Consider the following 26,124-nt stretch of genomic DNA (forward strand, 5'->3'; position numbering starts at 1 on the left):
ACCAACAACTATCTGGTGAATTCACTCAGAGCCCCTTGTCGGTCCAATGTTCAAATTCAAAGAGAAATCCAGCTCTCAATTTTGAACTACCAATAAATCTGGCAAACTGGTTTCCTCCCCCAAGAATGAGAGCAAAAAGAGAAGAAACCCAAAACATAACTCTGAAGCTGCAGGAAGATCAGAGCAAAGAGGAAAAAGCAGCACAGGGACACTTAACTCAGCAGAAGCACCTTTAGAGGAAGGAACAGAACAATATGTCAGCAGGATCTCAGACTGACCATGTCTGATGTTTGTCAGCATTGCCTTCAGAAACTGAGTGACTTTCCACTTTGGGCATAGACAGTAAAGAACTGAAGTGCTCCCTGCTCAGAATGATCTGGAAATGTTAATGCTTGTATGAAAGTCATATAATTAATTTCCAGTGGAGTATGTATTAAGTTAAAAGTATAAACATGTGAATAAGGCAAATTGTTTCAGCATTTATAATAATTTTTTCGCTTCTCAGACAGCTTTTGTTATGTATTTTCTGCTAGAATTACTTAAAACGACAACTTGTAAGCACAAAATAAATAAAAAGAAAATATTTACAGGAGAAAAAAAAACCTTCTGATTGCCAAATATTCCTACATGGGTTTTGTCTTATTTAATCCCCCTAAAAGTCCTAGAAGGTGGGTATTACAATTCCTACTTTACAGATGAGGAAACTGAGGCCCAGAGAAGCTAAACAGGGCTCTTCCAGCTGGTGGGAAGTGGCAGGGGCACACAGTTTCTGTCCGGATCCACCACCCCAAGAGGGGACACAGAGGACACTGCAGGCTTGATGGAGACAACAGGGTGGGACCAGTAGGGAGGGCTCAGGGGGTCATCCCAGCCCAGCCTATCTCTTGTGGTGCCCTGACCCCAGGCAGCTGGGCATCAGAACTTGTGCCCTGGACCATGATAGCAGCATGATAATCCCCTGCTGCCTTGGGTCGCTCCCTGAGAAGTTCCACAGTGGCAGGGAGCTGTCCTGTTTGCCACTGTGGCCCCAGCATCAGCCCTGTGCCTGGCGCCTAGAGGGTGAGCAAGCGTTAGTTCAATGAACAACTGATCTCTCAGCCTCAGTCTTTTCATCCAACTGAAGTAGGTGGTGATGGGGTGAGTTCGGTAAGATAGTATATACCATGTGCTTGGCACATAGTAGGTCCTCAGGAGGAAATGAGGACTGATGATTATCAGTGATCAGCCCTTTGCCTTAAGAGGGGTCTGACCTAGCCCCCTTTTGCCTCACCTGCTACAAGCTGCTATTGGAGAAGCCATCCCCTGAGGGGGGTCCCCACCCAGAGTGAACCCAGAGGACCCCACTGCAGATTTCCCTGCCTCCCCTTGAGCACAGCCCTCCAGACTTCTGGAATCAGACGCCAACGAGGGAGAAAGGACATGAGCCACAAGGCCAGTGGGTCAAAGTCCAGTGCAGTGGCTACAAGCCAGGACCCCCTCCCAGGGGGGCGGGAGCAGAGTAGGAATGTAGTGGGGACAGGAGAGGAGGGGCCTGTGTGGCTCACTGCCTCTGACTAGGGTCCCTGGGTCCCCCACCCCATGGCATCAGGAGCACCCACAGGGTTGGATGATGTTTTTTCTGAGTGTGACACGCATCGGCCAACAGAGGACAGCAAATACATTTTTTATGATCCTGGGAGGCTCAGTCCAGTCACGTTTACTTGAAAAGAGGCTGGGGCAGCCAAAGGGGACAAGTCAAGTCTCAGTTATTTGGATCCTTTTTGGGCAAGAGGGGACACTTCTGGGATAATCTGGGGGTTCTGGGAAAGGGGAGCAGGCCAGTTGATTTGGGGAGGGGTCTGGCTGTGGGGGTCTCCCTTACTGTTGGAACCTTCTGTAGTTTAGAGGTGGGGAGTAGCTTATGGGGGAGGGGAGCGGGTGTCAGCACCAGGGACCAGGTCTTTGCCAGGGAGAGGGTTCCCTCATACCCCAGCCCCCAGTTTCCAGCCGATCTCCCAGAGCCTGAGACTGTGAAAACAGCAGCAACCGAGGGACTTTGGAATGGGGAAGGGAAGCACAACTTTATTTTTTGGCCTGAAGGTGGGTTGGTATTTTGGGGAATTCTTGGGAACAGAGTATGTCTATCCAATTTCAAACCTGGTGCTTCTCCAATCATCCCAGTGGAGGTTAGGGGCGGCCAAGGGGTGGGTGGTCAGGTGTGGGAGACAGTCTTGGTACAGCTCCTACTTCTGTTTGCTCATGGGGATAGGGGGAGTGACACAAATCGGACGAAGGGCTAAAAGCGCCAGCTGGCACTGTCACTGAGTGTTCCCGAAAGAGGGGGGCAGATCTGGGGGTGAGTCTGAATCTTAAGTAGATGTGTTCCCATTCAGACACCCCCGGCTGAGGGATCCCTAGGGAGCATCTGGAGGAATCCTGTCCGCCCCCCAGGAGGGAGGCCCGCCTAGGCTCCCTCCTCTGGGCCACAGGGGTATCGGAAGTGGGGAATCTCCCCTCTCCTGTGGTTCCCCCCCCCCACTTTGGAGAACCCCAGGCTCTGCCCCCACAGGTCAAAGCTGACATCGCCGCCTCATTTCTAGGAATGCCCCTATCCGCTGACTATATTTGGCGAGGGTTTCTAGGAAGGGCCCCCCCAACCCCACCCTGGCCCGCGCCCCAGCCCCCACGCCGGGCAGACGGGCGCGCTCGGCTTCCAGGCTCTCGCCCTCTCTCCCGGGCCAGGGAGGAGCCGCCCCGCCGCCTGGGCCGCCGCCGCCGCCTCCCCAGCGCGGCCAACCCCGGGCCGGCCCAGCCCCCGCCCCGGGCCGGCCATAGGGCGTGGGGTGGGGGGGAGCGGGGGAGGGGGGGCCGGGCCGGGGTGGGGGGGGCGGGGGCGCGGCTTTGTGGCGGCAGCGGACCGTGGAGGCCGGGTGCAGCCCCGTCGGCTCCGCGCTCTGGGCAGAAAAGGCTTTTCTACGCCCCCCGCCCATCACTTGGACTTGGTCTGGGGAGGGGGTAATTTTTTTCTGGAAGTACTCCCCCCCACCACGGTGAAGGATTTGAGGCTGGGCTCCAATCGAGGCGGAGGCTGCAGGGCCCGCGGGGCGCCCCCCGCCCCGCGCAAGCCTCCCCGGAGCGCTGGAAGGCGCAGCCCCGGGGGGCCCCCTGCACCCCCGGCGGAGGCAGCGGCGGTGAGTCTCCCCCTTTTTCTGCATGGCAGCCCTCCCCCTGGCCAGGGCAGGGGCCGCGGCAGGTGGGTGCCCAGGCCCCCGGGGCAGAAGAGGGTGCGGGGCGGCTGCCTGGGGGGTGGGTGGCAACACGAGCGGGGAGGTGGCGGCAGGGGCAGCGCGCGGCTCTCCCGGGACCCGGCGCTAGACGCTTGTCTTGGCGACGATCCGCCGCCGCTGCCGCCCCCCGAGGCGGCCGGGCTGGACTCCACTCCTCTGCCCGCTCCCTGGCTCCCGAGAGGGGCGTGTTAGGCGAGGAGGTGGGATGGGGGGCGAGGCAGCCCCCCACCTCCCTAATGCTGGGACTTGGAAATTAACCAGGCGGTTTGAAAGCCTACCACCCCGCCCCCACCCCAGAAAGCCCGTTCGGGAAACTGACTCGCTGCGTGACCCCGATATCAATGCCGTGCGGAGAGCAGGCCGCCCGCTCGCGGGTCCGCGCCCGCCGCGCCTCTCCACTCCACGTGCGCCCGGGGCCGCGCTGGCACGGGCAGGGGGGCCAGCGCCAGCCTCCAGGGGCCGGGCCCGGGGGACATCCGGAAAAGCCCGGAGGACAGTCCCCGGAGTTACCACCTCCCGAAGTAAAGTTGCTGCCCCCTCCCTCGTGGAGCAGACGGCCTTAGTACGTTGGCTGTAGCTTTTGCTCAACATGAATAAAAAATTTTTTTAAATTAGAAAACCTAGGTTCCGGGGTGCGGATCGGGGTGTCAGGGCCCGAAACCACACCAAGTTGCTCTGGCAAAAGTTAGGAGAAAAAAAGGAAAAGGCATTTTGATTTGGGGGTAGGGGGAGTGGCGTTTCTGGTTTCTCCTGCTTCCAAGCCCCACCGGGGAGCGTTGGAATGTGCTGCTCAGATCCTCTGAGGACACATCCATATTTATAATTTATTTTTAGGAGAAGTTGTGAAAAAGGGAGGGGGTTTAAAATGGGGAGAAAAGGTGTGTGTAGGGGGGTGGCCTTTCCAGAACCCAGAGGCTAATTGAGCTATTAAGATGGAAATCACTTCCCCCAGTCTGGGCAAGCAGCAAATTTGACTTTAATAAGACAATTAAGGGCACAAATAACTAAACTTTAGCCTGATTTAAGAAAGGGGGTGGGGTGGAACTGCACGAAGCACCCCAGGCACTCCTTTTGCGCTTTGCTAAGGGACATTTTGGACGCTCAGCGTCTTCCCTGGGAAGATTTCAGGCCCAACTATGGGTCTGGGGGCAAAAGAGGGAAAAGATACACCTCACCCCCTTCCCCACCGCGGATCCCTGGCTTATGAGTGATGAAACTGTCATCCCGTCATCCCTGCAGGAAAACCCAGTAATGATTCCTTTAATTATCTAGGATTCTCCAAAATCCTCTCACAAAGGCAGCCTGCCCCTACTGTGAGCTGTGGAGGGGAACATCCTTCCGGAGAAAGAAGGTTTTGGAGGCTGTGGCCCCAGAATCGGGGTTTTGAGGGCGAGATGAGTTTATGTTTTATCCAACTGGCCCACAAAGTCCCGCTTTTGGGGTCATTCTAAACAGCAAGGGATTCAGGCCCCAGCAGCCCCTGGAGGGAGGGGCAGAGAGCTAGCTTCACTCTGAAAGTTAGTTGGTGAAAAGGGGGGAGGTTTGCTACTTTTGGTAAAAAAGTGAAAGGCCGTCTGGGGGATAATTTTTTATATATGTGTGTATGTGTTCTGTTTGTTGAACCTGCTGTTTTCAAGGGCCTTTCTTTGGGAGGCCAAAAAGCCTATGAGAAGACGAAAGTACTTTTTTTTCCTCCCAATGGTTTAATGAGATGTTTTAGCAGATAGGATTTAAGGGAACAAGTGATACATAGGTTATGTTGAACCGCTGAACACCCCCAAAATCAAACACCGCTGAAATTGTGAATCGTAGTTCCATTACATTTGTCTGCTTGCTCCCACGTGGAGCAATATTTCTTTGCAATTCTTTGCTACCTGGATCTTAGTCATTTTTATAAGAAACTCTGTCATCAGGGAATTCTCTAAGGCAAGGGTGGGAGAGAGGTACAAATGCCCCTCCCAGAACATTAACCTTATTAGTTCGTGTTAATTTACACAGACATGCACATCCCTGCCCTCCAGTTGTAACCTATGTAGACACCCACACACCTTCAGTTTATTTATTTGCAAACCTGAATTTCAATCAAGTGTTCACAGCAGGGCATAGAAAAGTGAGCTGTACCTGAGAAACTTTTGAACACAAAGTCCCTGATGGAAGATTCATGTCTAACAGACATGGCACATGTACGCACTGATGACATTTGCACTCTCGGGGCCTTGGCAAAAACCAGTTCTTTATTTTCAGAGTTCTTTCCCTTTGTTATGGGACGCGATGAAACAGCACAATTTTCAGGAGTCCACAATTCCAGCGTGGCCTGGGCAATGGGAAGTTGTCACGTTGTGAATTGCTGAATTGTCACCCCCATCGTAGCGCCAGAGAGCTGACTGTCAGATCCTATTTGCTTTGCTAAATAAGGATATCTCACCAAATTAGCCTCTAATGATACTTCTACAAATAGGGTGTTTTACGTGAATTAACGAGGCCGGAACACCAAATGTCGCGCCAAGATACTGAGCTATAATCGCGGCGATGAAGCTGCGTGTTAAAATTACTGAATTGTTAAATGTGGAGAATCAGAATTTAGTGCTGAATGTGAACCAAGGACTGCTTTAATTCGAGTATTCGCAACAGTACAGTCACTGCATATGCTCAGCCCTCTGAAAGGGTGCATGTAATTATGAATACATTTAGCAAACTACCCCCACCCCGACCCCCGACCCGCTCTGAGTCTGGAAACAGGCAAAGTAGTATGGTGAAGAGATTATAAATCAGTGCTTTGCAGTGGGAAGTCGTCATTAATTCGGCAAAGAATCACAGCTTCTTTTCATATTCTTACCACCGCCCTCCCCCCCCCCGCCCCAATAAGAAAAAAACCTCATCGGTGAAACTGCTGAATACATTCTGGCTTTTCTCCTTTTGACCCTCTGTGTGAAATTTCATTAAGCAGTTGCTATCCCCACCCCCCCTACCCCCCGCAAAGAATTGTGGATCAAAAAAAAAAAGCAACTTTGAATTTTGGTCATAGCAGTACACATGCTATGGCAAATCTCTTAGGGGAAAAAAATGTTTCGATAGAAAAGAATATAGAATAGCGGTGGGGGGTGGTTAAAATATTTAGAGGAGGGACTGCAATGAAACTACTGCTTCCTTAAAAATAAAACATGCGTTTATGACTCAAACCAATGAAAGTTGGAAAAGTCCCTAAGGGAACACTCCCTCTGTTCCTTGCTCCCAGCCCCTTATATGCAGACAGAAAGAAGATTCTTGCCAGATACATTTACAGCTTCCTAAGAGAACATCAGCTCAGCCTCTTGTAATTAGGATTGTAGAGTAAATACATCTATTATTAGTATTAGACATGAGGGTAGAAATGAGGCTAATGAAAAGTTAAGGCAAACTTGGTCTTTAGAATCACTTGCCGGAAAGGGCATACGCAAACAAAATAATCCATTTTCTTTCTGGAGTTTTCTTCCTTGCCCAGCATCCCAAACTAGGGTAAAGTCCTTTTTGCCGCTTAGATTTGAGACAAGGTGAAGGTAAATGCCCAAGAAAAACACCGCCACAAATATGACGTAAAACGACCACAGATTTCAGGCCTAGTGTCATGTAGGCTTCTCAGGCCAAAGGGTGGCTGTTGAAGAGAGTTTGAAAGGAGGGGACTTCGGGGTCCCTCTGTCACCCCCAAGCCCCCCACTCCCCCTCGGGGTCCCTTTCCAAAACACCCAGTCATCGGATGCTGCTTTCCCAGGGTCCTCAGTTGTAGGGGGCGTGCACAAATATTTACAAAGCTTTCAAGTTTCTGACTTTACATTATCTTCCTTATATAAAACATCTGAGTTTAAGGAACCACAAAGCAAACTTTTCTCAGTGTCTCTGGAAAGGCTGCACCACTAGCATGAAAGGGAGACACACCTAGAAAATGAAAACTGATGTTGGTCTCCCAGGAAAGCCATTGTAAAAATGCCCTGGAAAGATGGGGGTAAATTTAGCCTCTGCTGGGGGATTTGGCCCAGACAGGGAAAGGAGCCTTAAGGTAGCTGTGCAGCGTGGTGTGAAAGTTTTCTCAGAGACGTGCGGAAAACCAGGCTGTCTTGTTGGAATCATGCGTGAGATCAGTGCCCGGGCCTGTTGACATCTCTGCCCAAAACAGCCTGGACCGCGGCCAGCCCAGGCCTGAACCACCACCGGAGCCTAGACAAGCCCCAGACAGGTGCCCCAGGGTCTCTCCTCCTGGGACCTGGGGGCCCCCCCTGCAGCATTTCTTGGCTAGAAGGAGGGAGGATGTTAGGCTCCCCAGAGACCCTGCAGGGTTGACTGTCCTGGTTACCACGTGGGCTCTGGAGAGGGCAGAACCCCACTTTGCTAAGCGCAGGCTCGAGTCTGGCAGTTTCTGGAGCAGAGCTGTGCTCCTGCAGCTCAGGCTGAAGCTCTCTCCACCCTCCAGCAACAGGGCTGTGATCCTTCCGTTTGGGGTGGGCCAAGGGGGCGTGGCGCAGGGCCGGCCCCAGAGCACAGACGCATCTAAGCTACCGTGCAGGTTACTGTGTGTGTGTGTGTGTGTGTGTGCGTGCGCGTGCGTGCGTGCGTGCGTGCGTGCGCTCCTGGCTTCTCTAGCTAGCAGGCCTCCCATCCACCCGGGGAGCTGAGCCCTCTTCTTTCCATCAGGGTGCAAGGAACACCCAGGCAGGGGCAGGGCTGCAGCCTGGAAGTGGGGAGAAGGCTTTGGTGCACTATCAGGAGGTCTTAGGGGAGGACTAGGGAAGTCAATGAGGAGCCCTACATCTGAGCCACCCTGGGGGGCAGCAGAGAGAGAGAACTGGGTGGGCATTCCAGGATGAAACATGCAGGAGACATGCCTGCTCAGCCTTGGCACAGGAACGGGCCCGTTGCGGGAAGCTGCTCCCAGCCCCGAATCAGACTCTCATTTGGCCTCAGTAATTGGACTCCAGGCCACCAAAAGTCCCCGTGGGTTCCAGATTGTATCTTCGAATGGCATGAAAAGGTCCAGACCAGGCCCTCTTAGGCCAGGCCATATTTAGCCTCAGGTTCATCCGGAGAATATTTTAGGTGCTGGTGCTTGAAAGGCGAGCTCTGGGCCAGGTTGCCGGCTGTCACATGGCGAGTGTAGACTCGCTCCCTCGCAGGCCTGGCTGAGGTGGCCGGGTGCTCACTGTCACAGATGCCCAGTGTCCCGACCAGAGCTTCGGGGCCACACATCAGGGGCCAAGGAGCCAGCGAGCGCCCAGGTCGTGGGTTCTGTGTTGGGAAGCCTTTTTGCCCCGTTTTCACTCTGATGACGATAAGACCGCTTCCATTCACAGAACTCACAGAGGCTGTTTTCAGCCCCTGTCTTCTGCGGTGGCCCAGTGTGATCTCCCAGCTTGCTGAGTGAGCAGCCTCCTCCTCCAGTGTCAGCAGCTGTGGAGGAGTTAACCCTTTCAAGGCCTAGGGGTGCTGGCTGGCATGGGGGCCCCTGCCTATGGAGACCTTGAAGGCCACACACCCCAGTGGAGCCCCTGCCCTTGACTCCTCAACTCTCATTCATTAGTGGCCAGACCTGAGGGTCGGCTCCCTGGAGCTTAGAGGTGATTTCCCCACTTTGCCCCATCAGCAATAACCACCAGGCTCCCCTCCCTAAGCCCTTGCCCTTCACTTGTTCATACAGCCCAGGAAAGAGCTGCTTGCTTTCCATCCATTTTCATCTGGGCTTCCAAGTTGATAACTTTCCCACATTCCAGAGGGAGGAGGTATTGATGTCCGTGCTTCACTTAGATCGTTCATGAGAGTTTGGAATAATCATCCAGGGTCTCAGGGAGACGGCACTGGGCTGCAGGGATTAATCCTAGCAACCTGCGCTGGGATTCCGGATCCTGGTTTCCTGGGCACGGAGGAGGTGCGGCTGTACTGAGCCACTGTGTGGAGACACATTTAGCCAATTATCAGCCGATAATTATCAGCCTTTCGGGAGCCTGGGTGGAGCCGCCGCCGTGCACCAGGAAAGCGTTGGCTTGTTTAAAGTTTGCTCTAACTTTGTACATTTTTTCCTTTTTAGTTTTGGCTCTTGGTGCTCCAAGAGCCACCACTTCCTGCCCAGCTGGTTCGTTACCGCAGGGAAAATGAGGGACTTTTGGGGGCAGATGTGTTTCCATTCCACTATCATAATGCCCCTAAAAATCCTTATTGCTCTTGCAGTATTCCTCGGGGGTCCCTGGGCCGGCCGTGAGTTCCTCCAGCAACTGAAAGAAGAGAGAAAGATGTTCCCCCAAATCCTCCTCTCTGGTCCCGGGTAGAGCTCCCCTCACGGCACTCAGAACTGGTTACCATCAGGACAAATAAAAAGATGCCGTCCGTGGACGCTGGTTAAATGCAAAACATGCTTTTTATCCTCCAGGGGCCGAATGTTGGCGATGAGGCTTGGGAAACAGGACAGCTGTGGCTGCTGTCAGCGGTTGCTCTGGGGGTTCACGGAGGGGAGGTGGGGAAAGTGGGAAAGAAAAAAGTGCTACCTGTTTGGCGAGGTGATTCATATTCAGCCTGGTCCTTCCAGCAGAGCCTCTGGGATCCTCACCTTGGCAGTGTCCCTGGACAGTCCTGACTTTCTCCCCAGCTCCCTGAGTCAGACCACTCTCCCACTCTCTGCCTCTGTTTCCTTATTGGGCAAGGGAGGGGCAACTCTCCATGCTCTGGCCCGAGAGGGTTCTCACTTGTACCTGGAATGTTATCGTGAGTTCAAGTGATGTACAAGCTCAGAAGGAGCTTTGAAAATGGGGGCGTTTGGAAGGTGTTCCGTAGCGCTGATACGTATTAATACACGCCTAATATGCTGAGACAACTCAGACAGGAGGGGAGACAGCAGCCCATCAGTGAGCACCGGTTTCTGGAATCATGGAATCAGCCAGCCTCAGCTCTGCAACTCTTTCGCTGTGTCACCCCCAGGCAAGTGACTCAACCTCTCTGGGCCTCCATTTCCCCATGCAGGAAACCCATGTTTTGGAACAGAAGTTTTCCAAGTCCGATAGGCATGTACACCTACTCCATGATTTTAAGTAGGACCTGGCTAGAAGTGTAAATTATTCTAACAGGTATTTCTTTGTACAGCTAATTTCTATTTATGGCAAGCAGTCGGTTTTCAGTTTGGGGTAGGGAAAGAAAGGAGGGATTTTTTTTTATATCAGTTTATGTAAGTTAAAGAGGGTGAGTTGCTTGAGAGAAAAATGATAGGACAGGTGACCTGAGGATGGGGCAGAACTCAAGATGATGGTTTGTAAAGTTTCGTCGTCCACACACTGAGGAATTCTTGTTTGTCTTAGGGACTGTCTGCAGCCATGTAGTTGGTGTAGGAAGAGGTAGGTTGCCAATTCCAATCTGAGGAGGGCTCCACCCCCAACAACCTGAGTGTCACATGTCTCCCCACCCACCGCCACCCCAGCCCTGCTTGCCAGCAGTGGTGAGACCCCTCAGATCTCTGCCCCTGTGCCCACCCATAGCTCTGATTTGTCTCTTATTTTAGGGTCACAGTGCCCGAGCACTCTCCTTCCTGGCCAGGGCGCCTCTCTGAGCCTCAGTTTTCTCAGTGAAATGAGAATAGTTAACCTTCTGTCTTGGGGCAGTGTGGAGACCAGGGGTTAACGGGGCTCAACGGAGCAGCTCTGATGGCTTACAGACAGGGCACAGCTCAGAAGGCAGCGGGCACCAGCGGCCCTGGGGCAGGCAGGGGGCATAGCAGCACCCTTGGCCCGGAGGGGCACTCCTTGGCCAGGCCGCCCGTTACCGGGGCTGGGCATCAGCTCCCCACCCACCCCCTGGGATGGGGAAATAGCAGGCACTGGGCCCCAGCCAGCAGGGGCAGGCTCCAGTTTCACTTTCTGCTGTGTCATGGGGTGGGGGGGTGGCATCAAGGCCCAGCTGGCCAGCTGGGGCGGGCACCAAGAGGCTGGTGGACAGCTGCAGCCCAGCTGCCAAAGCACATCCCACGCCCGCCTTACAGCCTGCTGGGATGGGGGCTGGGCCCTCAGGGCGCCCCTTAAATGCCTCTCACACCCTGCCGTGCACAGTGAGGAAAGCCAGGAGGGGGTGAGATGGTTCCTTTAGCCACAGGATCTCCCCAAAACAAATTCTTAATCCATGTGCTCTTGAGGGTCTGAGAGCTGCAGCTGTTAACTCTGGATCAAGTGCTGCTGTGTGCCGGGTGCCAGAGATACAGCAGAGGGCGAGTCAGGCTCCGCCCTCAGGGGGCTCCCAGTCGAGCTGGGGGAGATGGACAAAAGAGCAAAGAAAAAGAATCCCACGTCATGGGGACAATTCCACACTGTGTGCTTGGTGTTAGCATCTCAGGGAAGGGGCGTGCACACACACGTGTATGCACGTGTGTGTGCCAGGAACGCATCAACCCCTGGGACACATAGGTCAGCTAAGAACACAGACCCAGGGGCCAGGTGTCCCATGTTTGAAGCTGGATTCTTCCACCGACTGGTGTGTGGCCTCAGACAAGTGCCCTCTTCCCTTTGGGCCTCAGTTTCCCCATCTGTAGTTGCTGGAATAATGGTACCTACGTGATAGGGCTGCATTGAGGATGAAATGAACATCCTTAAAGAACTAAATTCAGTGCCTGGTGTTGACCAAGTACTGTCTACATCTTACCTATTATCTAAGAATAATAATGTGTGCTGTTCTCATAGGATGAAATGCAGCCGTGACCGCTGGCTGAGAACAGCGCCAATATTGTGGAGCCCACCCTCCCTGCCCCGCCTTTCACCTGCCTCATCTCACTTAATACACAGCCAACCCTCACGTAGGCCTTAGCATCTCCTTGTTCCATTGAGGAAACGGAGGCTCAGGCAGGTGAAGAGATGTACCCAGCTGGAGAGCAGTTTGACCCCAGGAGTAGGGCTGGCTTCACGGTTGTGGGCCTCCATATCATTAAATGTTCTGCGATCATCATCCTTAAATTCTGAATAATTTTGGAACAAGGGGCCCACGTTTTAATTTTGCACATTCCAGAGCCAGCCCAGCCCAGATCTGACTTACTCCAAAGCCATCACTCGTAACTCCTCCCATCCATATATCATAGAGCCGGTCCAGGCTGGTTTTCCAGTTCATTGGTACAGTATTTAGGGTGGGACTGAAGTCCTGGGGAGAACACAAAGATGTATTAAGGGGCAGAATTGCCCAAATGCCTATTTGATTGTCCCCCCATTAGAAGGAAGGCAGGACAGTTGCCTGGGCAGGGGTGACTCATTCATTGCTGTATCCCCAGGGCCTGGCATGTATTAGCTGCTCAGTTAATAATTGTGAAATGAAGCAAATGAATGGGAGGCTGCTGTATCTCTCGAACTAAATCAGATTTAAATGACACCAGGAAAGCAGGTCATTAGTGGTGGCCACCCCCTGCCAGCTTCTGACAATCCCTCGAAGGGTGTGAAGACAAAGGTCTCTTTCCTCCCCTGGCTACAGACCTGGGCTGCAAACCTGTGTGCCAATAGCTTGTAGCAGCTTACTGTTTAAACAGGTTCTGATGGGGACTTCAGAGGTGACACAAGTGTTGAAGACACGCAGGCCTGGATTCCTGAGCGCCTGTCACTGGGGAAGATGCAGAGCTCAGCCAAAAGAATATTCAGGTTTTTCAGTTTCAGTTCCGGGCAGGCTCAGCTCCCCACTCAGGACCAGAGGGCCCAGTTTCCTGGGACTGCTAACTGAGAGGGTTTAGATTTGGGGATTGCAGGTCCTTTTTCCTCTGAATTAGAGTTTTCCTACTCTCTCACAGTTCCAAATTTGCTCCCCACAAAAACCTTACTGAGCTTTACTAAGAAGCAAAGAATCATCTCAAAAGCCTTTAAGATATTTATAACAATAATAAACGTGTTTTTTGCCAACTGTTTTCACAGGCTTGGCCACCAGTGCTTCACATAATAACCACATGAAGTACGAGTTCCCATCCTCATTTTCTAAATAACATCCCAACCACCACCGTGTACTGAGTGCTCAATATGAACTAAGCTCTTTACGTGTACGAAGTCATTTTAGTTGCACGAGCAGCATGTAAGGGAGGCTGTGTTATTGTCTCTGGCTTCCTGATGAAGAAGTAAGCGTAGAGGGACAAACTGAAACCCGCCATAGACAATAAGTTCAATGATTGGATGGGGCTGTGTGTTCCAATAAAACTTTATTTACAAAACCAGGAAGTGCTCTTGTTTTGGCCCCCAGGCTCTAGTTTGCCTACTCGGTTCCAGACCAGAAGACCTGCCTTCCAGTTAGGAAGAGTCAGGCCCTGGCAACGGCCTTCCTCCCCATCTCCCTGCTCCTGTGAGGTGACTGAGTTACATTTCAGAACAGAGACCAGTGGGCAAGGGGAGAGGTTGAGTGGCCCCTCTTTCCTTGAAGGATTATGAAGCTTTTGGAATTTACAACTATTGGGACTCGTTATTGGCTGCCGTGATGGATCACCATGGGGACTTTAAAACTGTCACTTTAATAGCTGTCAACTGAGTTAACTTTTACAGAAGAAAGTGTTATAGGTTTAGGAAAATACCTAATGGGGCATTTTGACAGTGGAAGGAACTTCTCTTTGGAGAAGGCACTTCTCTGTAGTTGGTGAGCATGGAAATAGAATGAAAAATGTCTCAAGGCAGAAGAAGGTTAACAGGAAGGGGAGGTGGAAATTTGTGTGTGCACACGTGCGTGTGTGTGTGTGTGCGCACGTGCATGTGTGCACATGTGCAGAGAGAGGGTGGAGGAGAAAGAGATTTCCCAAAGACAGGAGGCTGGATTTCTGGCAGGAGAAGGGGACAGAAGGGAGGGCATGACTTTATTTCCCTAACAATTTTATTGAGACATAAGTCATTTACCATATAATCCCCCTGTTTCAAGTGCACAGCTCAGTAGCTTTGTATATTCAGGATTATGTGACCATCATCACAGTCACTTTTAAGATATTTTCATCACCTCAGAAGCCCCGTATCCTTTAACACACTACCCCCACAATCTTCCAGTCCCTCCCCCAACCCTACTCCTAAACAATCACTAATCTGCTTTCTGTCTCTGTAGATTTGCCTGTTCTGGATATTTCGTACAGATGGAATCATATAGTATGTGAGCCTTTGTGACTGGCTTCCACCCAGCGTGATGTTCTCAAGGCCCATCCACGCTGGAGCACATGTCAGAACTTCATTCCTTTTTATGGCAAATAACATCCACATTTTATTTAATCCATTTGTCAGCTGACAGACATTTGGCTCTCATGCAGAACGCAGCCATGAATATTCATGTATGAGTTTTTGTATGGATGTACGTTTTTGCGTTTCTCTTGGGGGTTCTATCCAGGAGTGGAATTGCTGGGTCATGTGCAGCTCCGCGTTAGCACTTTGAGGGGCTGCCCAGGGCACATCTCATAGTGCCTTTTTCAACCTTATGTGATGGAAATTTCCTGCGATGCTGAAAATGAGGAAGCACCCCGAATCCATCATCCAGGGTCAACCACAATCAACCTTTTGCTGGTCTTGTTCCTTCTGCCTTCCCTCCTCCACCGTCGCTTCCCACTGAGTAGCTGGAAGCCAGTTCCTACGCTGCACTTGATGGTGTTAACTTGGCTAAGAGATCAGTGTTTTCTTTCATACCAGACCTTCAGTCCAGGTCTCCTATACCCACCTCCTCATGTGGATGGACTTGGGGGACAAAGGAGGAATTGGGGCAGAGTCTAGACTGGGTCAGTGTGAGGTGCAACAGGAATGCTCCTGAGTGACACAGGGCTAGCTACACAATTTGCAAAATGAAAATGTGGAGCCCTTTGTTCAAGATTTAAGAAGCTCAAGATGACACCAGTAGAGCATTAAACCGAACGTAGACCCTGCTCAACTGCACTGGTCATGTGGCCATGAGGCCAGCAAAAGAGCACTCAAGAAGAACTGGTTCATTCGGTGCAGGAGTTTAGAGCCTTGGGTGTCTAGGAGAGACACAAGCACCCCTCTTCCCCAGTCCCTGGAAAGGTTCCGAGGGAAGCTGGGTCTCCCATGGCATGTAGGACAGGATTCAAGCCCATTCCATTTGAATCTCCAAAAATAAGATGACCCCAGTTGACATGTGGGTTATAAGTATATTAGAAAAATAGCCATCTGTCTTAAGCCTTCTTCCCTAAGAGCCTGCATTTGTTTTGTTCGGCCACACCATTTTGTTGTGTACTCTGATATCACAGCGAATAACAGGGCCAGTCTTCAGAACAGAGGCCTGCTGGTGAGCAAACAGTTCAGAGCAGGACCAGGGAAGCCCTTAGAGGCAGGTGGCCACGACAGACTTTGGCATCCAATCATGGCACCCAGTCCCTCCCAGCTCAGACAGAGCTCCATTATCCTTGAAGCATGGCCTCCGGCAGCCAAAGGAACCTCATTTCCTGTGCTTATCTAGACTCTCAACCTAAGAATTCACCCAGAGATTCAGAGCCTACCTTGTGTATTGGGATGACACTCAAGGATGCACTCAGGCTAACAGAACCTTGTCGTGAAGGGGAACAGAACTCCACTGGGAAGGAGAGAGAGCATGGAAGAGATGGACTCCTTGAGGAGAGAACAGATAAGGACTTTGTAGCTCCTTCTGTTCTCTGTGGGATGTTCAACCAATGAGTGAATGCTCATTCATTTATTCAATTATTTGAGTACCTACTCTGCATAAGGGGCTGTCCTGGGCATGCGCAATACGTTCCTACCCTCAGGGGCAGGAGAGGCCGTCATAAACCAAAGAAGAAGAAAACGTTTTATATTTGATTAAAATAATGTCTTAACAATGGCAAAAAACAGCTACAAGTCTGAGTAAATCCCACTGGCAATTTGGGGGTTTATAGACAAAGTGGATCTTAAACCGAAGCCCAACTCCGGATTGAAGCAATTCTCGGCAGAGCGGATGTAGAAGCAGCCCAGCCAGGAGAAGGCTCCGGGGGAGGAGGTAGGTGGCTCTGGGTTTTGTTTTGGGGTGTTTTTTTTTCCCTGCCAGCACTTTCTACCCCACTTGTGGTAACGGACGCAGTGCCCAATGGGAATACAGCCGAAGGTGGCCCCTTACAACACCCAAGCCTCAGCTGTAGTCATTGGTCCAGGTGTGGGCGCGTGACCTAACATGACCAATCACAGCTGCTCACTTCGAGGTGGGCCGCAGTGATTGGGCCAGGTGTGATCATGTGACCCAGCAGGGCCAATCCAGGATTGTCCTAACTAGCTGGTGGGAAGGTTGCTTTCTCCCCACCCCCTCTCCAGCATCCAGAGCTACCTGTGACCCAGAGACTGAGGCCAGAATGGAGGGAGGGATAAGGAATGGACAGGATGGGGGGATGGGGGATGGGTAGGGGAGTACGGGAGAGACTGGCGCTGTGTGCTGTCCCTGGATCCAAGAGCAGCCAGCCTCTCATTCATCATAGCTACATAAGGGATGAATCCCCCGTCTTGCCTCAGTCAGATCAACTCTGGTTTCTCGACGGCCCAAAGCATCCCAAAATCCAGGACTTGGGAACCGTTTCTCTGTTTCACATGGATTATGTGAAACTAAATGGCGTATATTATCCTCAGAACTCATTTTCCCCTCGGTTAGCCTGCTGTGCTGGAGAACGAGAGATTCTCCAGACAAATCTCCATACCCTGCCTCGACTGCCTCTCCCCCAGTTAATTTACCACTGAATCAGAGCTAAACATTTGCTCCTGGACTTCTGGTCCTGCCCTCTTGCTGCTGGCTTCCATCTCCTCGACCTCACTCCCAACACACTCTCACCTCTCTGGCCCACCCTGCTCTCCACCAAGGACGGAGCCTGCAGCTTGTCCTGGCCTCTGCTCTGATCCCCACCATGTTATAGTTGTAAAGGTTTACTTAGGACTCTGCCCTGCATGAGTGGTGACCTTGAGCATGGGGACCCAGGTCTCACTCATCTTTGCACCCTCAGCTGCTGGCATGCAGCAAGGGGGCAGCACGTGTGGGAGGGAAGGAGGCAAGGAAAGGAGGAGGGGAGATAGGATCGCTCATTCCTACTGATTCTGGTTGCTCACATGGTCACGGTCATGTTCTAGACTTATTTCCTCTGCCAGATACTCTTCTGTCAGGAGGACACAGCTCGTGCCTCACCTCCTTCAGGCCTCTCCTCCAATGTTACCTTCCCTGTGAACTACATTCTCCCAGACCCGTTTTCTTCCCTCTTTTTTAATATCTATTTTATTTACTTTGTAGGGTTTTTGGTTTTGGGGGGGAGGTAATTAGGTTCATTTAGTTAGTTATTTTAATGGAGGTACTGGGAATTGAACCCAGGACCTCGTGCATGCTAAGCATGTGCTCTAACCATTGAGCTATACCCTCCCCCCTCTCCCAGTCCCCTGCTTGACCGCTGCCCCTCTTCCAACCTTTCTTGTTCTCTTTCTTCTTCCCATCCACCACCATCAGTCTTTCTCCATGTTTTATTTATTTTATTTACTGTCTCTCACTGAAGTGTCAGCTCCAGGTGGGCAGCCATCTTTGATTTGTTCTCCACTGTATCCTCAGCACCTACTAGGTGCTCAGTAAATATCTGTGGAATCAATGGATGAATTCACCAAAACCACAGTCTTACCAAATTTGTTTCTCAAAGTACCGATGCACTTTATGCATTTTACATGTGTTAATGAAAGTCAGGTGATGTACTAGTTTCCTAGGGCTGTCATAACAAATTACAAGTGGAGTGGCTTAAAGCAACAGAAATGTATTATTTCACAGTTCTGGAGGCTAGAAGTCCAAAATCTGGCAGGGCTGAGTACCCCCCGAGGTGCTCCGGAGCAAAATCTGTTCCTTATCTCTTCCAGCTTCTGGTGGCTCCAGAATTCCTTGACTTATGGCCACATCACTCTGATCTCTGCCCCTGTCTTCATACGTTTTCTCTGTGTCTGTCTCTGCTTCTCTCATGTAAAGATACATGTAATTGCATTTAGTATCCAGCTGAATACTCCAGGATGAATGCCACCTCTCAACTCAAGATCCTTAACTTAATCTCATCTTTTTCCATGTAAGATAACCTGTGAAGGTTCTGGGGCTGAGAAGTAGATATATCTTTTCTTTCTCTGGGGGCCACTGTTCAGCCCACTATGTTATTTGCACGAAGACCAGAAAAGCAAAGATTCCCATGACCACTCCGCTGGCCTGACAGATATGTAATGAGTATGTTGCTTCAGTCAGACCCTGGAAATGATTTTTAAAACACCATTTTATGTTTTTTAATTATCCCAATTAAAAAAATAATAATACCATGCTCATGATAAGGAACACAGTACAGAATTGTGGGAGATGCAAGAGCCCTTTGCAATTTTTCTCTAACTCCAATTTCAGTTTCTAAATGTAACCACTGTAGGCAGTTGGCATACTCTCCATAAATTTTCTAAGCATATTCGAGAGCATACACTTTTTTTTGCTCATAACATTAGGAAAATTGGGGGCATGACAATATATTCTGAAGACCTGACAGCCCTCCAATCCACCCCAATCTTTCTAATGACTTCTAGCAATGCACCATACTTAACCTGTCCCCTACTGGCCAACATTTCCGTTCGACTCCAGGATTTTGCCGTTATAACACACAGACTCCCTGGCACTTGGCCAGGTATATTCGTAGGATACATTCCTAGAATTGGGATGTCTGAGTCAGAGGATGTGTGCATTTTTAATTTCTGTAGCTACTGCCCGGTACCCTCCACAAAGGTGGCATCAGCCACACACCCATCAGCAATGCACACGTGAGGGTACCTGCTTCCATCACCCTCACCCACCCTGGCAAGGATGCAGCACGTCGGGGGAAGCAAATCCCAAATTCAGGTAAGTGGACTTTCCATGTGGGCCTGAGTAGGGGTGGACACAGCCTCCGAGGTTATCCCTTTAGCCTGCGGAGGCGCTAAGCCATCCAGGGTTCTCATTTGGGTCTCATAAACAAAGGCAGGGCTTGGGGAGGTGAGCCAGAACCATGCTGCGAGATGCCTTGTGCAGCTCAGTATTTATTTCTTCAGTGCAGTTAGAACTTAAATATGGTCAAAACATATTCTTCTTTTAATTTACACAAACAAATATGTTCCCAGGCTGACACCTCTGGTGCCAAGTTTCTAGGGGAAATGAAATTCTACTGTGAGATTATAAACCACTAGAGAAAAGATGAGGATGGAAAAGCCGCCGCCGTCAGCTTCGCGCGTCCGAGCGGGGCTGCTGAGAGATGTTTCAGAACCGGGCTGCTGCTTCTCAGTCTCTTTCTGTTTTTGTTGCAGATAAACCTGCCAGTAATTTTAGCAAATGAAACATGGAATGCCTAAAGGCCAGAGGATGGAAAACGCTCCGGTTTTGATAAAAGGAGGTCTGCTCGGCTTGGACTCCTCCGTCCTGCTAGTCAGGAGACGCAAAGATTTATCCAGAGAGGGGCTGATGAACTGAGGAAAGAGAAATGAGGCCAATGTGAGTTGCCTTTCAAGAGCTGTGCTAATATAAAACCAAGCAACTTGAATTAGCTCCAAGAGGGGATTAAAGCAACATGTTATTTTGAGTGATTGCTTAATTTATTGAGCTGTGGCTAGATCTGTAATGAAATACAGCACTTGCAACTGATAACCTCCTGCTGCAGTTGAACTTCTACTACAATTAAGGAATATTCTCGGAGAGTTTCTCTGGAACAGCTCAGAATTTTTAGTCTGTGGTGGGGTGCTTCTGTGGACTCATTTTCCAGGCAAGCTTTTTTTTTTTTTTTTTTTTGCCTTTAAAGAGTGACGGGTTGATGTTAATAAGGAAAATCAGCGGTGTTTTACTGAATGCATTGTGTGCACTGGGTGCTTAACATACATCATCTCTAATCCTGACAGCAGCCCAAGGAAGTAACTCTTATATAAGTCCCCACTTTACAGCTATGAGGTTCAAAGATGTTAAGTAATTTTCCAAAGTGGCGCTGTCCAAGATGGTAGCTACTGGCCACTTGGGGTTATTTCTGTGTATAATAGTTCACATTTTAAAAAATCTAAAAATTCACTTCCTAGGTTGCACTTAATAACTAGTTCAAGTGCCCAATAGCCACACGGGGCTAGTGGCCACCACACTGGACAGCACAGAGAGCGACTGTTTTGATGACCGCAGAAGGTCCTGTGCCATTGACCAGTGCCGTTCCAGAGATTTCACAGGTAGAAACTGGCCGGTCAGATTTCAAACCCAAACTAATGGGCTTTCAGGGCAGCATCTTCCACCCCACCTGGCTTCCTTTTTCTCCTTTGGCTGAGAAGCAAGGACTCAAGCAGCTATTCTAAACCCTACGTGCGGCTGCACGTTAAAATTACCTGGACTGCTTTAAAATACAGTATCGCTGCTAGGCTCCCAGCCCTAGAGATGCTGACTGGTGATTGGGAGGGGTTTTTATAGTGTCCCTTGCGACTTAAGTGTGCAGCCAGGATTGACGGCAGTTAGATGAGAGGGTCCACACACAGTATGGTGGAAGGAACTGGTTCGTCTGCCATGAGCATGTGGTCCTTTGTGGACCCTTTTGGACCCTGACCCTCTCAGAGCCACTCCTAAGCCTCCTGAGCCGTCAGAGAGCTCAGGTTCATTTCTGAGGGAAAGACTTGAGTACTTTCTCACACGCTTCCTGCTTGATGGATGGAGACACACAACTCAGAGCACTGCCATGGCAGAAAGGAGCTGTGGATGTAAGATTACGGAGACGAAGTGAACAACTGGAGTCCCAAATTTGAATTGAAAGCATCCGTGTTTTGCCTTACAAAATAAAGCATGCGTTTCCTACCTCTGTTCACTGAAAAGCTGAGAAATAATGGGCAGTTCTGTAACAGTGAGCACCCCCAGCACCCACAGGGCGGTCTCTAAGCACCACTTACTTCTAAGCAGACGTGCTCTGTGGAGGTTCTGTGGAGAGAGGGCTGATTCCAGGTCTGAGGCAGGAAATGTGTGAGTTGAGCCTGGAACGTCTTGTCATCCCAGTCGCACGGAAGCTGTCAGAGACTTTCAGGGACACGTCAAAAAGGAGGCAGGAAGGGAACATGAAGAGGCTCCCACGGGCCAAAGATGGGAGAGTTTGAGCATCGCTAAGAATAATAACTGCAAGGGATGGAAACGTGTCATAAACATCCAAGTCTGCAAGTCCACAATGATACTGAGAAAAACAGAAACTCACTTGTCATCTTTGGAGAAGGCTGGGAAACCAACCTCTTATTTTTGTCAAATAAAGGGAAAGAATCAAGCATTTGTCCTTTCTGGTATGAACCATACTTTACAGCAACCAAGGAGTTGATATGGGGAAGTTTGTTTATAGAAGAACCCCAGCTAACAAAGACAGAAAGAGAGAAGTAGTAAGCCACCATTTTGCAACCTCTCATGCATCTAGACAGCGATCATCAATGGCTGCCAACACCTCGAAGAGGGACAACCACACGTTGCGTGCCTTCAAATAGAAATATGAGACAGCCACTGGGAAGGAGTCCTACACACACACACACACACACACACACACAAAACTAAATCTAAATGAATCTAAGTGAACTTCTAGATCTTACTACTGATTTATAAGAAATATAATAGGGAGAAGAACACGTGTAACACCAAGATGGGGATGCAATAAGCAAGACCCAGATTGGGACATTCTACAACCAGCTCAGTTTCTTCAACAAATAAATTGCAAGAGAAGGAAAAAGGAGGGAGGGAAAACCCACAGATTAAGAAAGATGTCAGAGACGTATCAACCAGTCACAATGTATGAGATTTATATGGATCCTGATGTTAACCAACTGTAGAGAAAACATTCATGAGACAACTAAAAAAATCTGAACACTAGATATTTGCTGATATTAAAGCATTACTGTCAGTTTTAGTAGGGGTGATGGTGGTGAAAAAAATCCTTTTTATTTGGAGTTATATACTCCAATATTTGCAGAAGAAATGGGTAATGTCTGGAATTTGCTTCTAAGTATCTGAGATGAGGGAGGAGGGGAAGAGGGTATAGATGGAACAAGACTGGCCAAGAACTGGTGATTATTGAAGCTGGGTGCTGGGTAGCGGGGGTTTATTGTACCATGTACTCTACTCTTGTGTACACTTAAAGTTTTTTCCTGATAAAGATAAATAAGAATCAGCCTTTTCCTTCCCTTCTCTCAAGGGTATTGGTTTGGCCCACCCACCCACTGCTGGCATCTCTGGGGCAAGCCTGGGGAGCAGGTTTGAGATACTTCTCAGCACATCATGTGTGCATATCCCCTCCTGTCTCCATGGTGACCAGTGAGGTGAGGAAGCAGCATCCAAAAGGCTCCTGTCCACATGAGGATCTGGCCAGGCTGCCGGCGTTGTGCCCGGCCCGCCATAGCTGCTCCCTTTGGAGAATTCCTAGTCAGATCGTCACAGCCCCCAGATCTGCCTCCTTGTACCCCTCTGCCATCACCCTTGCCCTCCCTTTGACCCTCTGAGGAAGTAGAGGCCAATTAGTGGAGAGAACAGAACCCTGAATTGGATCCAGGTTCAAATTTTGACTTCTCTTCTTAATGGCAGAACCTTGAACTTCCCTGGGCCTCGATGTTCTCACCTGTAAAACAGGCATAATGTGACATCAACTAACTCAACAAATCTTTATTATGGGAGGACAGTGGCAAAAAGGACCTAGTTTTATGGAACTAGACACTTGGAGGTAAGAAGAAAATATTAAAAGTATGTACTATGATAAAGGACAAGCTGTAAAACATTTTTTTGAAAACTGGCAGTCAGTCCTTAGGACATCTAACTCTCAGTGGTACTTCTCGTTGATCAGGATCTCCACACTTTCCAACGACTGAGTATCCAGCTCGGCCGGACCCACAGAATATTTTCACTTAACTGCGTGCTCATATTTCCATGAAGTAAGTGCTATTCTTCCCATTTCATGGGGGAGGAGCTAGGTATGGAGAGGTGAGGTGACTTGGCCACAGCTGCACTGTGGGTACACTGCCCTGTCTTCTTTGCTCGGCCTCCTGCGTTGATTAAGCTCTGAAATGCATTAGCATGGCCAGGAAACCAGAATTAGCAGGAGACCAAGAACTCTCCAGGTCAAACTCCGTTTTGCAAATGAGGAAACAGTGCCCAGAGAGGCCAAGTAACTTGTTCCAAGCCACACAGCCAACGAGCTGCTTAGTCTGTACCCAGGCTGCTAGGGGAGAAGGTGCAGGGAAGTCTCACACGGTGAAGGAGGCTGACTCTTCCTGTCCCTTTTTTTTTTTTTTTGGTGGGGGGAGGTAATTAGATTTATTATTATTTTTTTTAATGGAGGTACTGGGGATTGAACCCAGGACCTCATGCATGCTAAGCATGTGCACTACTGCGTGAGCTATACCCTCCCTCATTACTGTCCCATTTAATCCTGTTCCAGGGTGGGGTGACCAGCCATCCTGGGATTTCCTGGGACTGAGGACTTCGGGCATTTAACCCAGGAAAGTCCTCAGCTAACTGAGATGAGTTGATCATGCTGTCTCACAGCGAGGCGTCTAAATGGATGTTTTCCAAGACATATGGCTGAGAAGCAGCACCAAGTTCCCACAGAAATACCAGGGTTTCACGCTTTATATAATTAACTGATTAAAAAAAAATTTTTAATGGAGGTACTGGGGGTTGAACCCAGGACCCTGTGCATGCTAAGAATGGGCTCCACCACTAAGCTATACCCTCCCTCCATTACCTCATCATTAATATCTAGTCTCCCACCACCCCAGCTAGACCATCAGTCCATGGGGGCAGGGACCAATATGTGATGTTCACTTCTGTTTTACAGCCCCTGAGTCAGTGGTGACACATGAATGATGCTCGACAAATAGTCATTGATGGACCAACCAAAGCTACCGTCACCTCTGACTGGGCCTCCATCCGAGACTGCAGAAATCCTCTGTGACCTCCAGTTCCCATTCCAGACAGGCTAGCATCCGTGATGTCACACGACAGAAGGTGTTTCCAGAGAAAGACTGGCCGAGAGGCTGGCGGACAGGATCGGGTGTGTTTTTTCTTTAATTATTGTACCTGTTCTGTCTGTTCTCTCTTGGCTCGGTTCACACACACACCCCCACCGCCCCAGCACCAGCTCAGGAAAAAACAAAACCAAAACAAAGCATTACGGCAGAGGTTGAGCCACGATAGCTGGCTGGTTCCCTCTCTGCTTGTAATTAATGCTGAAAATGTTCATGACTTGCCTTGGCCACAAAGATAATAATAAAATTATGCAGTCTGATTATTTGGCTACCAATTCTTCTCTTCTTCTTCTTCTTTTTTTCCTTCCCCTCTCCTTAAATTAATTCCAGAGTTCCTCCAGATTTCTCGTTGCTAAGCTATAAAGTTCCAGGTTTCGCAGCGCCCGTGCTGATTGGCAGGGAGGCTCCGGGCAGCTCCAATCAGAAGCAAGTTGCTGAAAGGAGCATCCACATCACAGCTTGCCCCGGGGTTTTGGAATTTTCTCCCCGATGTTATGAGCCATCAAGGTCTTTGTCTAACTGTATAAAACCTGTTTTCTTGATATTGTCTGCCTCTCTCTCTGGAGTGCAGGCTGTTGAGGGATGCCAGAGGTCCTGGAGGAATAGGGAATCCTCGGGTCGCCAGGTTGGGGTCTGCGACAGAAATATTAGGGTCTGTGATGGTTGACCACAGACGACAGCGTGGTGCTCTGCCATGGGCAGGAGGATGCCTCAAACCGCCCCCCTCCCCAGACTGACCTCTCCTGTGCCATTTCTTAAGCTTGGTGCAAAGCGAAGGAGGAAAAGTAGATGCCATGGAATGTGGTATTGGGGTAGAGGCTGCATGTAAAGGACCTTAAAACATGTAGATGGTAAGGGCACCACAGAGGGCCGTTCTCGTGTTTCACCTCCAGAAACCGAATGCAAACAGCCACCACGAACTGAGTTCCTATCGCATGCCGGGAACTGTTTTCATTTTTAAGTCCACTCTGTTGAGGTACGAGTGACATGCAAAAAGCTGTCTGTGTTTAATGTATACAACTTGATGAGTTTGGAGATAAGTCTACACCTGTGAAGACATCAGCACAGTCTATACCATAAATATATCCACCATCTCCAAAATTCCCTCTTGCCTTCCTTATTATTCTTTTTTTTTATTGTGATAGGAACGTTTAACATAAGATCTACCCTCTTAGCAAAATTTTAGGCATACAGAACAGTATTACTAACTATCAGTACCATGCTGTACGTTAACTCTCCAGGACTTAACTCATCTTGCCTAATGAAGCTTTGTACCCAGTATCTCCCTATTTCCCCCTCCTCCCACCACCTGACAATCCCGGTTCTGCTCTCCGGTTCTGAGTTTGACTATTAGATTCCGTATGTAACTGGTATCATGTAGTATATGTCCTGTGACTAGCTTATTTTACTGAGCATAATGTCCTCCAGGTTCATCCATGTGTTCACATATTTCGGGATTTCCTCTTTTTTAAAGGCTGAATAATATTCCATTGTATATATCACATTTTCCTTTATCCAGTCATCTGTCAATGGACATTTAAGTTGCTTCCACGTCCTGGCTCTTGTGCTAGAAACTTCGCATACAACATCTCCTCCCATCCCAAAACTCTCATCGGACAGATGGAGAACAGGATGGACGTCTGCTGGTTTTGCCTGCACTGCTTCACCTTTCACTAACAGGGGAGCCATGCCACAGGGGAAATCATGTGACCCAGATCCGGCCACAGTGATTGGCTCTGGGATGGGCACATGATCAAGCTGGGCCAATCAGAATCATCCTTGTGCCTTTTTTTTTTTTTTGCCAGAACTATAGGAAAAGAGCCCCTCTCTTACCACTGGATTTACGGAGCTAGTGATGACTGTGAACACATGTGGAAGGTGCCTGAGGGAGATTAGGAGCCCCTGTGATAATG

At 49.8% G+C, this 26,124-nt stretch overlaps 2 long non-coding RNA genes across 5 annotated transcripts in view; one reads left to right on the forward strand and one right to left on the reverse strand.

The window, feature by feature from the left end:
- The first annotated feature begins 2,896 nt into the window (after positions 1 to 2,896).
- Positions 2,897 to 24,429, forward strand: LOC107034350 (uncharacterized). 4 transcript variants are annotated; one of them, XR_012061119.1, is made up of 6 exons: positions 2,897 to 3,170; positions 14,310 to 16,196; positions 18,932 to 19,694; positions 22,773 to 22,908; positions 23,029 to 23,116; positions 24,022 to 24,429. It is a non-coding gene; the product is annotated as an uncharacterized lncRNA (long non-coding RNA). The 4 variants fall into 4 exon arrangements; XR_001459900.3 differs by lacking the exon at positions 2,897 to 3,170 and adding an exon at positions 20,267 to 20,407 and having other exon boundaries at positions 10,486 to 16,196; XR_012061120.1 differs by lacking the exon at positions 2,897 to 3,170 and having other exon boundaries at positions 10,486 to 16,196; positions 18,932 to 19,070; positions 19,511 to 19,694.
- Positions 19,543 to 26,124, reverse strand: part of LOC140687069 (uncharacterized) — a 49,530-nt gene continuing 42,948 nt past the window's right edge. The window contains exons 3-4 of the long non-coding RNA XR_012061126.1: positions 21,113 to 21,332; positions 19,543 to 19,669 (exon numbers count right to left, since the gene is read on the reverse strand). This is a non-coding gene — a long non-coding RNA (uncharacterized lncRNA). The remainder of the gene's footprint in view (positions 19,670 to 21,112; positions 21,333 to 26,124) is intronic.

The sequence above is a fragment of the Vicugna pacos genome, chromosome 18 (genome assembly GCF_048564905.1).
Source record: "Vicugna pacos chromosome 18, VicPac4, whole genome shotgun sequence".
Taxonomy (NCBI): domain Eukaryota; kingdom Metazoa; phylum Chordata; class Mammalia; order Artiodactyla; family Camelidae; genus Vicugna; species Vicugna pacos.